General features: G+C 47.9%; 2 pseudogenes across 1 annotated transcript; both read right to left on the bottom strand.

The window, feature by feature from the left end:
• On the bottom strand, nt 1-1,005 carry LOC105516232 (annotated as a pseudogene).
• Nucleotides 1,006-6,199: 5,194 nt separating this feature from the next.
• On the bottom strand, nt 6,200-6,819 carry LOC105516192 (annotated as a pseudogene). Its single transcript, XR_001002445.1, has one exon. The product of XR_001002445.1 is annotated as a 60S ribosomal protein L18a pseudogene (transcript).
• Nucleotides 6,820-11,034: the final 4,215 nt, after the last annotated feature.

The following is an 11,034-nucleotide window of genomic DNA, read 5'->3' on the forward strand; positions in this document are numbered from 1 at the left end:
TCAGCACCATGAGAAGAATGGCATGCAGGGATTGCTGCCCAAGCCTCGGTGCTCCTGGAGAGTCCTGCGTTAGAGGAAGCAGCTGCACGATACGCTGTGCAGTGGGGTTGTCGTGGGGAGAACCCTCTCTGGCCTCTCCTGGTGCAGGCTCCACACTGTCAGTGAGGCTCACCTCACGAAGATCTTCAGACAGAGAAAGGAGGGGATCTGAGCTCAGTGCGAGCCGCCCCTGCTCCTGCCTGCCCACCCCGCCTGAGCGCTCTACTCACCACCCTGCTTGTCAGCACACCCAAGCTCCTGGGGGATGGGGGCTCCTAGAGCAGGCTCATCAGCAGGACTCTGGGCAGTGGTCAGGAATTTGTCGTGCCCCTCGTTGTGGTCGCTCACAAGCTGCAACACCTGCCCCTGCAGCTCCAGCAGGTTCACCTGGAGGGAGGGGTGCTTAGCAGCCATGCCAGTGCCAGTGCCCAAGTTCACCCTCACCCCCACCCCCGCAGACATGTTGCACACCGTACCTTCATCTCCTCCTGGTCCTGGGCCAGCCTGATGATGTCCTCCTCTCCCAGTGCCGCATCTTTGGCACTGCCCCCTGGCTCCCATCTGGGGCGATGTACTTTCCTGCGGGAGGACAGGCTCAGATGCTGGGGCCTCTCTGACAGCTCTGCAGCTCCCCCTGCAGTGCCCTGGCCTCCCGCTCACTCATGGTGTCTGTCTTTCCTGAGAGGTGGATGAATCCAAGCTCTAGTTTCTCCACCCACTCCTTCAGGTCCACCTTCTCCTTCAGGAGCTCCATAAAGCCGCTCTGGAGCCAAAACAATGGGGTCACATCTCAGAAGCCACTTTGCCCCGCCCCCACCCTTCTTGGCCCATGCCAGGATCTACTCACCTGCAGCTTCTCCATGGCCCACTGCAGGGCTGGTGGGTCTCCCCACACACAGACTCACCCCCAGTCCCTGGGGTCCTCTGGGATGAAGCCACTGGGTGAGCCAGGGGCTGGCAGCACATCCTTTGCTCCTACTGGGCACTGGCTCCAGCGAAGTTGAAAAATGCCACCTGAAGGCAAGAGGTGAGTATTCTTGTAGGGACATACACAGAACAACCGGGGCAGGGAGGTGGAGCGCAGCCCCTTCCCTTGGGGCTCAGAGTGTGCACCTGTTGGTCACAGGTGAAATGGTGTCTGACCACTGGCTCCCGGAAGGAGTGAAAGTCCACAGAAATCAGAAGGCAGGGAAACCAAGAGCATAAGGGGATCTGGGAGGGACCACCGAGGAAGGTGACAAAGTAGGGGCAGGGAAAGTCAGGCTCACCTGGCCTCCAGGCTCTCCAGGTCCCCTGGGATGTTCGGCATGGGCCGAGGCGCCTCCTCCTCCTCACTGTCCAGATGTCCTCCTCCATCTCCTCTAGGGGGTGGCCAGAGGGGTCCTCAGACAACCCAACAAGGGAAGTATTGGGGGCCCACCTCTGCCCCCACCCTCATGTGTAACCCTGAATCAGCCCATTCCCAGAGGAGAATGAGCTGTTCTGTATTTTTACTTTTAAGAACCAAGATCTTGCTATATTGCCCAGGAACAGTCCCACTACCGATTGGTGCGGGAGTCCTGACCTGGTCCCTTTCTGACCTGGGCCAGTTCTGTCCTCAGGCAACCTGATGGCCTCCTGCTCCCAGGAGGCCACCATATTGATACCAAACTTAGCGTGGACACCTGGTCGGCATAATGACCAGCTGTCTTAAAGGTCTCTTCCAACTCCTCAGTCCTATGCTGCTAACAGTCCCACTTTCCTCCCGGGGCTCTCGCCTCTTCCTCCGAGTGGGCTCCCGTACCTTCCCCAGGGAGAGCCATGAGGCTCAACTGGGCTTTGGCTGCTGTTTCTGCTGGCTGGTAGCTTCCAGGTGCTCCTAAGAGGCCAGGAAAGAGGGTGAGAAGGCACGGAGGTTGCCAGGTTGTCCCTCTCAGGGTCCTGTCCTCAGCAACTCCCTCCCCTGGGTCTCCTGCAACTTTTGGCGGGCCATCTTAGCCACCACTTTGCCCCGAGCTTCCCGCTGCTGCAGCTGGTCCAGGAGCTGGGTCTGCAGCAGTAACTGCCTGTTCAGCACCTCCTTCTCAGAGGTCAGCTGCTGGTAAGTGGCCACCTGCTGCTGATAAGCACGTACTGCTGCAGGTGACCCAGGTACTGGTCTCGCTGCTCTGAGCCTCTTGGCTCTTCAGCTCCACCTGCAGGAAGACCCTGGGCATGAGGGCATTTGGTAGCTGGCTTCCGGATTCCTGGCCCATTAATCGGGTAGTGAGGGCACTGTGGGGCTCTGTGGCCTGCCCAGGCCCCTGGTCCCTTGCTCCAGGCCTAATGCCTCCCTTGCCTAGAACCCCATGCGTCCCTCCCCAGTGTCAAATTTCAGTTCCTTCTTCCAACCATTTAAACCGTAGGCCACAGACTGGTCTGCCTAGCAGCGAGGGTGGGAGTTCCCTAGTTGTCCCTGAATTTGTAGTGCTGCCCTTTCCAGAGACTCGAGGAGGAGCCAGATATCCAAAAAGAGGGCATGGGTGGGGAATCAGTAATACAATCTACTTCAACAAGAAAGTATAAAGTAGAGGCGGTGGCTTATGTGCTGTAATCCTAGCACTTTAGGAGGCTGAGGCAGGTGGATTACTTCAATTCAGGAATTTGAGACCAGTCTGGGCAACATGGCAAAACCCCATCTCTACTAAGAATACAAAAAATTAGCTCAGTGTGGTGGCACATGCCTGTAGTCCCAGCTACTTAGGAGGTTGAGGTGAGAGACTTGCTTGAGCCCAAGAAGTTGAGGCTGCAGTGAGCCGAGATCACTATGCCACTGCACTCCAGCCTGGGCGACAGAGCGAGACCCTGTCTCAAAAAGAAAAAAAAAAAAAAAAGGTTTAAAGTAGAAGCATCTCTATGCATAATTGAAGTCACGCTTTCCATATATTTTTTTCCAACTTGCTTTTTTTCTCTCTAAAACACTGTGTCTTAAGCTTTTCCCTGTTATCAAGTATCCATAAGCATTATTTGAATGGTTGTATCAGAATCCGTTATCTGGACTCATTGTCCAGATACTGCCCTTTCTGCCACACTCAGTCACCCTTCTGACCTTGCTCTGTGTCCAGTTATCTACTAATACACATACTGATCATTTAGGACTTAAAGTTAAGAATAAATAGTTATCATAGTTCCTAACACTTCAAAAAGAATGTATCTTCCTAAAAATAGAATGGCTTGGTGGTTATGATAATTTTAAAGCAAAATAGTCAAATCGATATTGAAATTAACATCTTGCTTTCTTCTTGTATCTATTTTTCACTTCTCTGTCATTTTGGTGGGTAAAATTTCATTTGGAAGGATTTTTGTTTCACAATAGAAATAGTATATGACATGAGAATGAGAACTCTGAAAGGTTCAACTTTCTAGTAATTAGTTTCCTAAGATTGTCACAAAAGTTACTGATAGTCAATCATGGTTGGCCTGTATGGAAAGTGTGTTAACATTATGTACAACTTAAGCACTTCACTTTCTATCAGATATAGAAAAATAAGTGGTGTGTTTGGAAAAGTATTGGGCTAGGAGTCAGGAAGCTTGACTGTTAGTCCCAACCCTGCTTCTTCAGCGGGGCACCCCTAGGCAATAACTCAGCAGCTATTTCTTAAAATACCTAATGAGTTTCAGGCTTTGCTGTTGGTCTGGGAATATAGACATAGATATTGCATTCATGATTCTCAAGGCTCCCCTCCTCACCCAGCTCACAGTGAGCTTTCTTATGCATTGTGTAAATCTCTCTCCTAACAGGCCCAGCTCTCTCTCCAACCTGCTTCCCAAGGCAGTTGTGAGGATCAAATGAGAGAGAATATTTGTAAAAGCAAATTGTTGCATTTAATTTAATTGTTGTAAAAGCAAATTATTGCATTTAAAATGCAATAAAAATATGACCCATGGAAAATTATTTAAAGATCCTTAGAATTTTAAACAGCACATTAACCTGAGTTCTCTATGATTTTTATTTTAAATAGATATGAAAGTTTTACAATGGACCAGTGATATGGTTGAAAATCTTGGCTTGATTATTCTCCGAGAAAATGATACAGTGGTTTGTGTGATTAATTTTCTAAAATTGCCAGCCAAAAAAAACCCAAAACCTTTTTTGAGTGGAGTGACTAGATCAGTCAAAGGAACATTGACTGTGTAGTGGAGAAATGTTTTCTGTGTTCAGTAACAGCTTGCCTTTGATTCAAGCTGCAGCATATCATGAGTGATGAGATCTGTGTGCAGGTGACTGACATTTACCTGGCAGAAAATAATAATGGGGCCACCGGAGGCCAGCCGAACACACAGAACTCAAGGAGCCTCCTGGAGTCAACGTATCAGCGGAAAGCCGGGCAGCTAATGTCAGATGAGAAATACTTTAAGGTGAGAGTTACTCATATAGTCAAAGACCTTGCTGGTGACAATATAAGTTGTTAAAATTCTCTGAACCAGAAGTTAAAGCCAGGGTAATTTGACCCAATGATTCTACTCCTGAAACTTTTTTTTTTTTTTTTTTTTGAGGTGGATTCTCACTCTGTCACCCAGGCTGGAGTGCAGTGGCATGATCTTGGCTCACTGCAACCTCCATCCCCAGGTTCAAGCGATTCTCCTGCCTCAGCCTCCCGAGTAGCTGGGATTACAGGTGCCTGCCACCATGCCTGGCTAATTTTTTTGAATTTTTAGTAGAGACGGGGTTTCACTGTGTTAGCCAGGATGGTCTCAATCTCCTGACCTCGTGATCTGCCCACCTCAGCCTCCCAAAGTGCTGGGGTTACAGGTGTGAGCCACCGTGCCTGGCCCTCCTGGAACTTTTTAGAGTTCCTAATGACTTCACCAGAGAAATACAAAGTGGGCTAGGCGCGGTGGCTCAAGCCTGTAATCCCAGCACTTTGGGAGGCCAAGACAGGCGGATCATGAGGTCAGGAGATCGAGACCATCCTGGCTAACACGGTGAAACCCCATCTCTACTAAAAAAAATACAAAAAATTAGCCAGGCGAGGTGGCAGGCGCCTGTAGTCCCAGCTACTCGGGAGGCTGAGGCAGGAGAATGGCATAAACCCGGGAGGCAGAGCTTGCAGTGAGCTGAGATCCGGCCACTGCACTCCAGCCTGGGTGACACCGCGAGACTCCGTCTCAAAAAAAAAAAAAAAAAGAAAAGAAATACAAAGTGGAAGTAACTATCTCCCTGGACAATCTACTTTGTTTCTTTTTTGGCTTTAAAAACAAACAAACAAAAATAAAACTAGTTATATATGATTTTTACAGTTGTGTATTCTTTTCTCTGAACATTTTTCATAGTATGCTTTGTAAATATTATTGTTAGAAAATGTTGGTACATGAAACCCAGGGTCATGGTCATTATAGAAGAGAAAATGTAGGTCTGGCACACATGGCTCACACTTGTAATCCCAGTACTCCGGGAGGACAAGGTGGGCGGATCACTTGAGACCAGCTTGGTCAACATGGCGAAACCCCATCTTTGCAAAAAATACAAGAATGCAAAAATTAGCCGGGTGTGGTGGCTTGTGCCTGTAGTCCTAGCTACTGAAGAGACTGAAGTGGGAGGATGGCTTAAGCCTGGGAGGTCGAGGCTGCAGTGAGCCCTGATTGCATCACTGCACTCCAGCCTGGGTGACAGAGCAAGAACCTATCTCAAAAAAAAAAAAAGAAAAAAAATGCAGAAAAAAACATCACCTTAACATTCTTTCCTGAAATTACCATTGATGACATTTCTAGATTTTCTATGCTTGAGTATATATTTGGAAAGAGTTTATACTGGACAAATGGTCTTTAACTTTGTTTTGTTTTGACACAGGGTCAGGTTCTCTTGCCCAGGGTGGAGTGCAGTGATGTGGTCTTAGCTCACTGCAACCTCTCACTCCTGGGTTCAGGCAATCATCGTGCCTCAGCCACCCTGGTAGCTGGAATTACAGGCATGTACCACCACACCGGCTAATTTTTGTATTTTTAGTAGAGATGTGTGTCAGATCCCAGAGTCCAGGTCCTGCTCATGCTGAAGTCTGAGGGGAGTGGGTGGGCAAACAGAAAGAACACTCCAGGGGGCTGTAGGCAGGTGAAAGATAGTTTTATTCAGCAGCAGTTCTCATTAACAGCTTTCTTACACTTGCTCTCTCTTTTTTTTTTTTTTTTTTTTTTTTTTTTTGAGCACCAGGTCTTTCCTGAGTTTATTTGGGGCATACCCAGGCGAAGGCCCTGCACCTAAAAGAAGGTGTTGGGCCTCTTGGTGGTGAAGCGTGGCTTGTGCTGATGGCGCAGGACCCGGTGGGGCAGCGGGAACTTGATCTTGGAGTCGTGGAACTGCTTGACAGCCGGCCGACGGCACTTACTGGCTGCGATCTCCTCCACCTTCATGATCTGAATGGAGTGGGCCCGGGCACGGTGCCGGGCACCCATGTCTCGGTAGCACTGGGTGACAGCGCCCGCAGTGGTCAGGTCCCGGTATTCCCGGTACATGTTGTGGGTGACGCTCCGGGAGTCATAGCGCAGCCAGATTCCGAAGTTCTTCACCCGCAGTGGGGACTTCTCAAACACCTGCCCACAGTAGACAATCTCCCCTGAAGACTTCTTCATCTTCTTTAACTGAGATACGAAGTACCAGAAGCGGGACTTGGCGACGACATGATTAGGCGCAAAGATTCGCATGCGGTAGAGGGGTGGTGTGTGGCATTTGGGGGTGGGCAGGCAGCGACCCACCACCTTGTACTCTCGTAGTGTGCCAGAAGCTTTCATGGCGTCCTCCCCGCTCTAGCCGCCACCAGCAAAAGGAAGCTACACTTGCTCTCTTATTAGCAGCTTACTCTTAACACTGTTTGCCCTGCTTGAGCCAACTGCCCCCACACAGAGCTGCGCAGCTGACTCCCTTGCCTTCAGTGTAAGCAGCTTAACTCTTTCTCTGGGCACGAGCAAGCCCAGCTGTGTCCTGGCTCCCTCGCGTCGGTCTGCAAGATGGACAGCTTTGGCTCTCTCTTTCTCTGGGTGCCAGCACGCCCACCATGTCAAGCCATGTGTGGCTAGCCATGTGTACTACAATGACTTTCCTTAAAAAAACCTGGCTGGGCATGGTGGCTCATGCCTGTAATCCCAGCACTTTGGGAGGCCAAGGCCGGTGGATCACAAGGCCGGAGTTCAAGACCAGCCTGGCCAACATGGTGAAACTCCAGCTCTACTAAAAATACAAAAATTAGCCAGGTGTGGTGGCACGTGCCTGTAGTCCTAGCTACTTGGGAGGCTGAGGCAGCATAATTGCTTGAACTTGGGAGACAGAGGTTGCAGTGAGCCAAGACCGTGCCATTGCACTCCATCCTGGGCAACAGAGTTAGATTCTGTCTCAAAAAAAAAAAAAAAAAAGAAAGAAAGAAAGAAAAAGAAAAAGAAAAAGAAAAAAACTCTGCAGTTTCAACTATACTCATTTAACACTTTTAAAAAATGTATTATAATTAGATATGTACCAAGGTTTAGTGTACCCTTGAAAAATATGGGCTTGAGATTTTGGCCCAAATCTGTCCCTATCTGCCAGAACGCCTTCTAAATACAGATCTGATAATGTTGTTTCCCTCTTTTATTGATGACCAAAGCCAGCAGTTATTGAGAAATAAGTGACAGTAACTGTACTAAGCATTTTACACGCATTCTCTCATTGAAACCCCACAACAATCCTGTGATTATCACTCCTATTTTACAGATGAGGAAATTGAGGCTGGGTGAGCCCAGCCCCATGGCTAATAAGTGGCAGGGCCTGAATCCAAACCCGGAGAGTCTGTCTCCAAAGCCTGAGCTTAACCTTGAAGCAATCTGCTTCCTTCATGGGCACCAGGTATGGAATAAATTCCTAACTCCTTGGGAAGGCATTCAAGGCCTTTCCCAGTCTGGTCCCAACTATTTTTGGAAACTCTCCTCTGCCCTTCCTCCCACCACTGTGCAGTCCACACCACTCAGTTCCCAACACAGTGTCCCTCTACTCTTCAGTACCTTTGTTCATGCTCTTCCCTCAAATCCTGTCTCTTGTTCCATATGCCCTATCAAACTTTTTTTTTCTTTTGAGGCAGGATCTTGCTCTGTCACTCAGGCTGGAGTGCAGTGGCACAATCATGGCTCATTGTAGCCTCAACTCCCTGGCCTCAAGTGATCCTCCCACCTCGGCCTCCTGAGCAGCTGGGACCACAGGCAAGGGCCACCACGCTGGGCTATTTTTTCTTTTTTTTTTTTTTGAGACGGAGTCTCACTCTGTCGCCCAGGCTGGAGTGCAGTGGCACAATCTCCGTTCACTGCCAACTCCACCTCCTGGGTTCATGCCATTCTCCTGCCTCAGCCTCCTGAGTAGCTGGGACCACAGGCACCCGTCACCACGCCCAGCTAATTTTTTGTATTTTTAGTAGAGATAGGGTTTCACTGTGTTAGCCAGGATGGTCTCAATCTCCTGACCTCATGATCTGCCCGCCTTGGCGTCCCAAAGTGCTGGGATTATAGGCGTGAGCCACCACACCTGGCCTAATTTTTTCTTTTTTTTTTTTTTTGAGACAGAGTCTTGCTCTGACGCCCAGGCTGGAGTGCAGTGGTCGGATCTCAGCTCACTGCAAGCTCCGCCTCCCGGGTTTACTAAGTTTTTTTTTTTAAGGGACAGGGTCTCACTGTGCTGCCCAGGCTGGCCTCAAACTTCTGGCCTCAAGCGATCCTCTCACCTTGGCTCCCTGGGATGCTGGGATGACAGGCGTGAGACACTACGCCTGGCCACCTGTCAGACTTTCTGCACAGCATCTTCAAGGCTATGTTTAAATGTCACCTCCTGGCAGGGTGCAGTGGCTTATGCCTGTCATCCCAGCACTTTGTGAGGCCAAGGCGGGTGGATCACTTGAGGTGAGGAGTCCGAGACCAGCCTGGCCAACATAGTGAAGCCCCATCTCTACTAAAAATACAAAAAGTTAGCTGGGTGTGGTGGCAGGCACCTGTAATCTTAGCTACTTGGGAAGCTGAGGCAGGAGAATCACTTGAACCCAGGAGGCGAAGGTTGCAGTGAGCTGCAATCATGCCATTGCACTCCAGCTTGGGTGACAGAGCAAGTTTCTGTCTCAAAACAAACAAACAAAAAAAAGGTATCTATTCTTTGACCCACCAATTCTAATTCTGGGAATTCTAAGGAAATGATAAAATTATATGTCAATAAACAAGACAGAAAAGATTCGTTAAAAGAGGTTTATCACAACACTGGTGAAAATTTAGAAATGAACTAAATGTCCCACAACAAAGGAATAACTATATAGCTCACTGCAGTCTTGAATGCCTGTGCTCCAGGGATCCTCCTGCCTCAGCCTCCCAAGTAACTGGGACTACAGGCAACTGCTACTTTTATAGGTAAAAAACGGTCAGATAGGCTGGGTGCGGCGGCTCACGCCTGTAATCTCAGCACTTTGGGAGGTCGAGGCGGGCGGATCACGAGGTGAGGAGATCGAGACCATCCTGGCTAACATGGTGAAACCCCCTTTCTACTAAAAATACAAAAAATTAGCCGGGTGTGGTGGCGGGCGCCTGTAGTCCCACCTACTCGGGAGGCTGAGGCAGGCAAGTGGTGTGAACCAGGGAGGCGGAGGTTGCAGTGAGCCAAGATCATGCCACTGCACTCCAGCCTGGGCAACAGAGCGAGACTCCGTCTCAAAAAAAAAAAAAAGGTCAGATATATGGTTCAATCTAATATTTGACTTCATACAACAAAATAATATTGTATTCCATAAAATGAAATATGAGGTGATTATTTTAAGTGAAGTAAAGATATTTATTGTCAAAATATATTCACAATACATATAAGAAAGAATGTACACCTGAGCATACAGTATAATCCCAATATTATTTTCATTTTTTTTTTTTTTTTGAGACATCGAGTCTCTGTCACCCAGGCTGGAGTGCAGTGGTGCGGTCTCGGCTCATTGTAATCTGTGCCTCTCAGGTACAAGTGATTCTCCTGCCTCAGCCTCCCAGGTGGCTGGGATTACAGGCCTGTGCAGTCACACCTGGCTAATTCTATTTTTCTTTTCAAGTTTAGAATTCCTGGTTTATTGGGAAAACTTCATAATGAAAACTTCAATTGCCCTTTTCCACAACTTAACAAAATAATAATTTGATATTTAAAATGAATTGTTTTTCATCATATAAGTAGAAATGGTAAAAAATAGTAATAACTCATCTGATGCATCATATATATGCTATTCAGGGAAACTCAAATCCCTGAATTCTCCTGTGGCATGTTTTACATCACACATTTTAAATCTGTTTACCAAGAAAGACCAGGATTTTAACTATATGTAGGTTTCTACTGACAGTTGCAATCTATCAGAAGCCTGTCTACATGATTAGAGCCCAGATAAATCTGAAGTTTAGAAAAGCAAGTCATTTTTCTCCTTACACTGTTTTAGTGGCACTTTTGTGACAGGAATGGCTCTCCTAATCCTTTACTACACAACTAAACCAGATCTATCAGTCATGATAAATTAGACTGATAGATTAGATCTATCAGTCCATCTTTCAATCCAGTTACTCTGGTTTTGAACATATAAACACAAAACGCTACAGATTTATTAATATAGCATTTTCCAACACCCTAACCCTATACAGAACTTTAAAAGTGAAAATTTCATCTAAATATTTCACACCTAAGAAAGCCTTACTAACCATGGCAACAGGTTTAGACCACAAAACAATACTTTCTTAGATGATATATAGCGTCAACATGAAGCTTAGCAAAAATGAATTATTCAGGGCCGGGCTCAGTGGCTCACACCTGTAATCCCAGCATTTTGGGATGCCGAGGTGGGCGAATCACGAGGTCAGGAGATCGAGACCATCATGGCTAACACGGTGAAACCTTGTCTCTACTAAAAATATAAAAAATCAGCCAGGCGTGGTGGCGGGTGCCTGTAGTCCCAGCTACTCAGGAGGGTGAGGCGGGAGAATGGCGTGAACCCAGGAGGCAGAGCTTGCAGTGAGCCAAGA

Source organism: Colobus angolensis, unplaced genomic scaffold, assembly GCF_000951035.1.
Source record: "Colobus angolensis palliatus isolate OR3802 unplaced genomic scaffold, Cang.pa_1.0 Scaffold278, whole genome shotgun sequence".
In the NCBI taxonomy this organism is placed as follows: Eukaryota; Metazoa; Chordata; class Mammalia; order Primates; family Cercopithecidae; genus Colobus; species Colobus angolensis.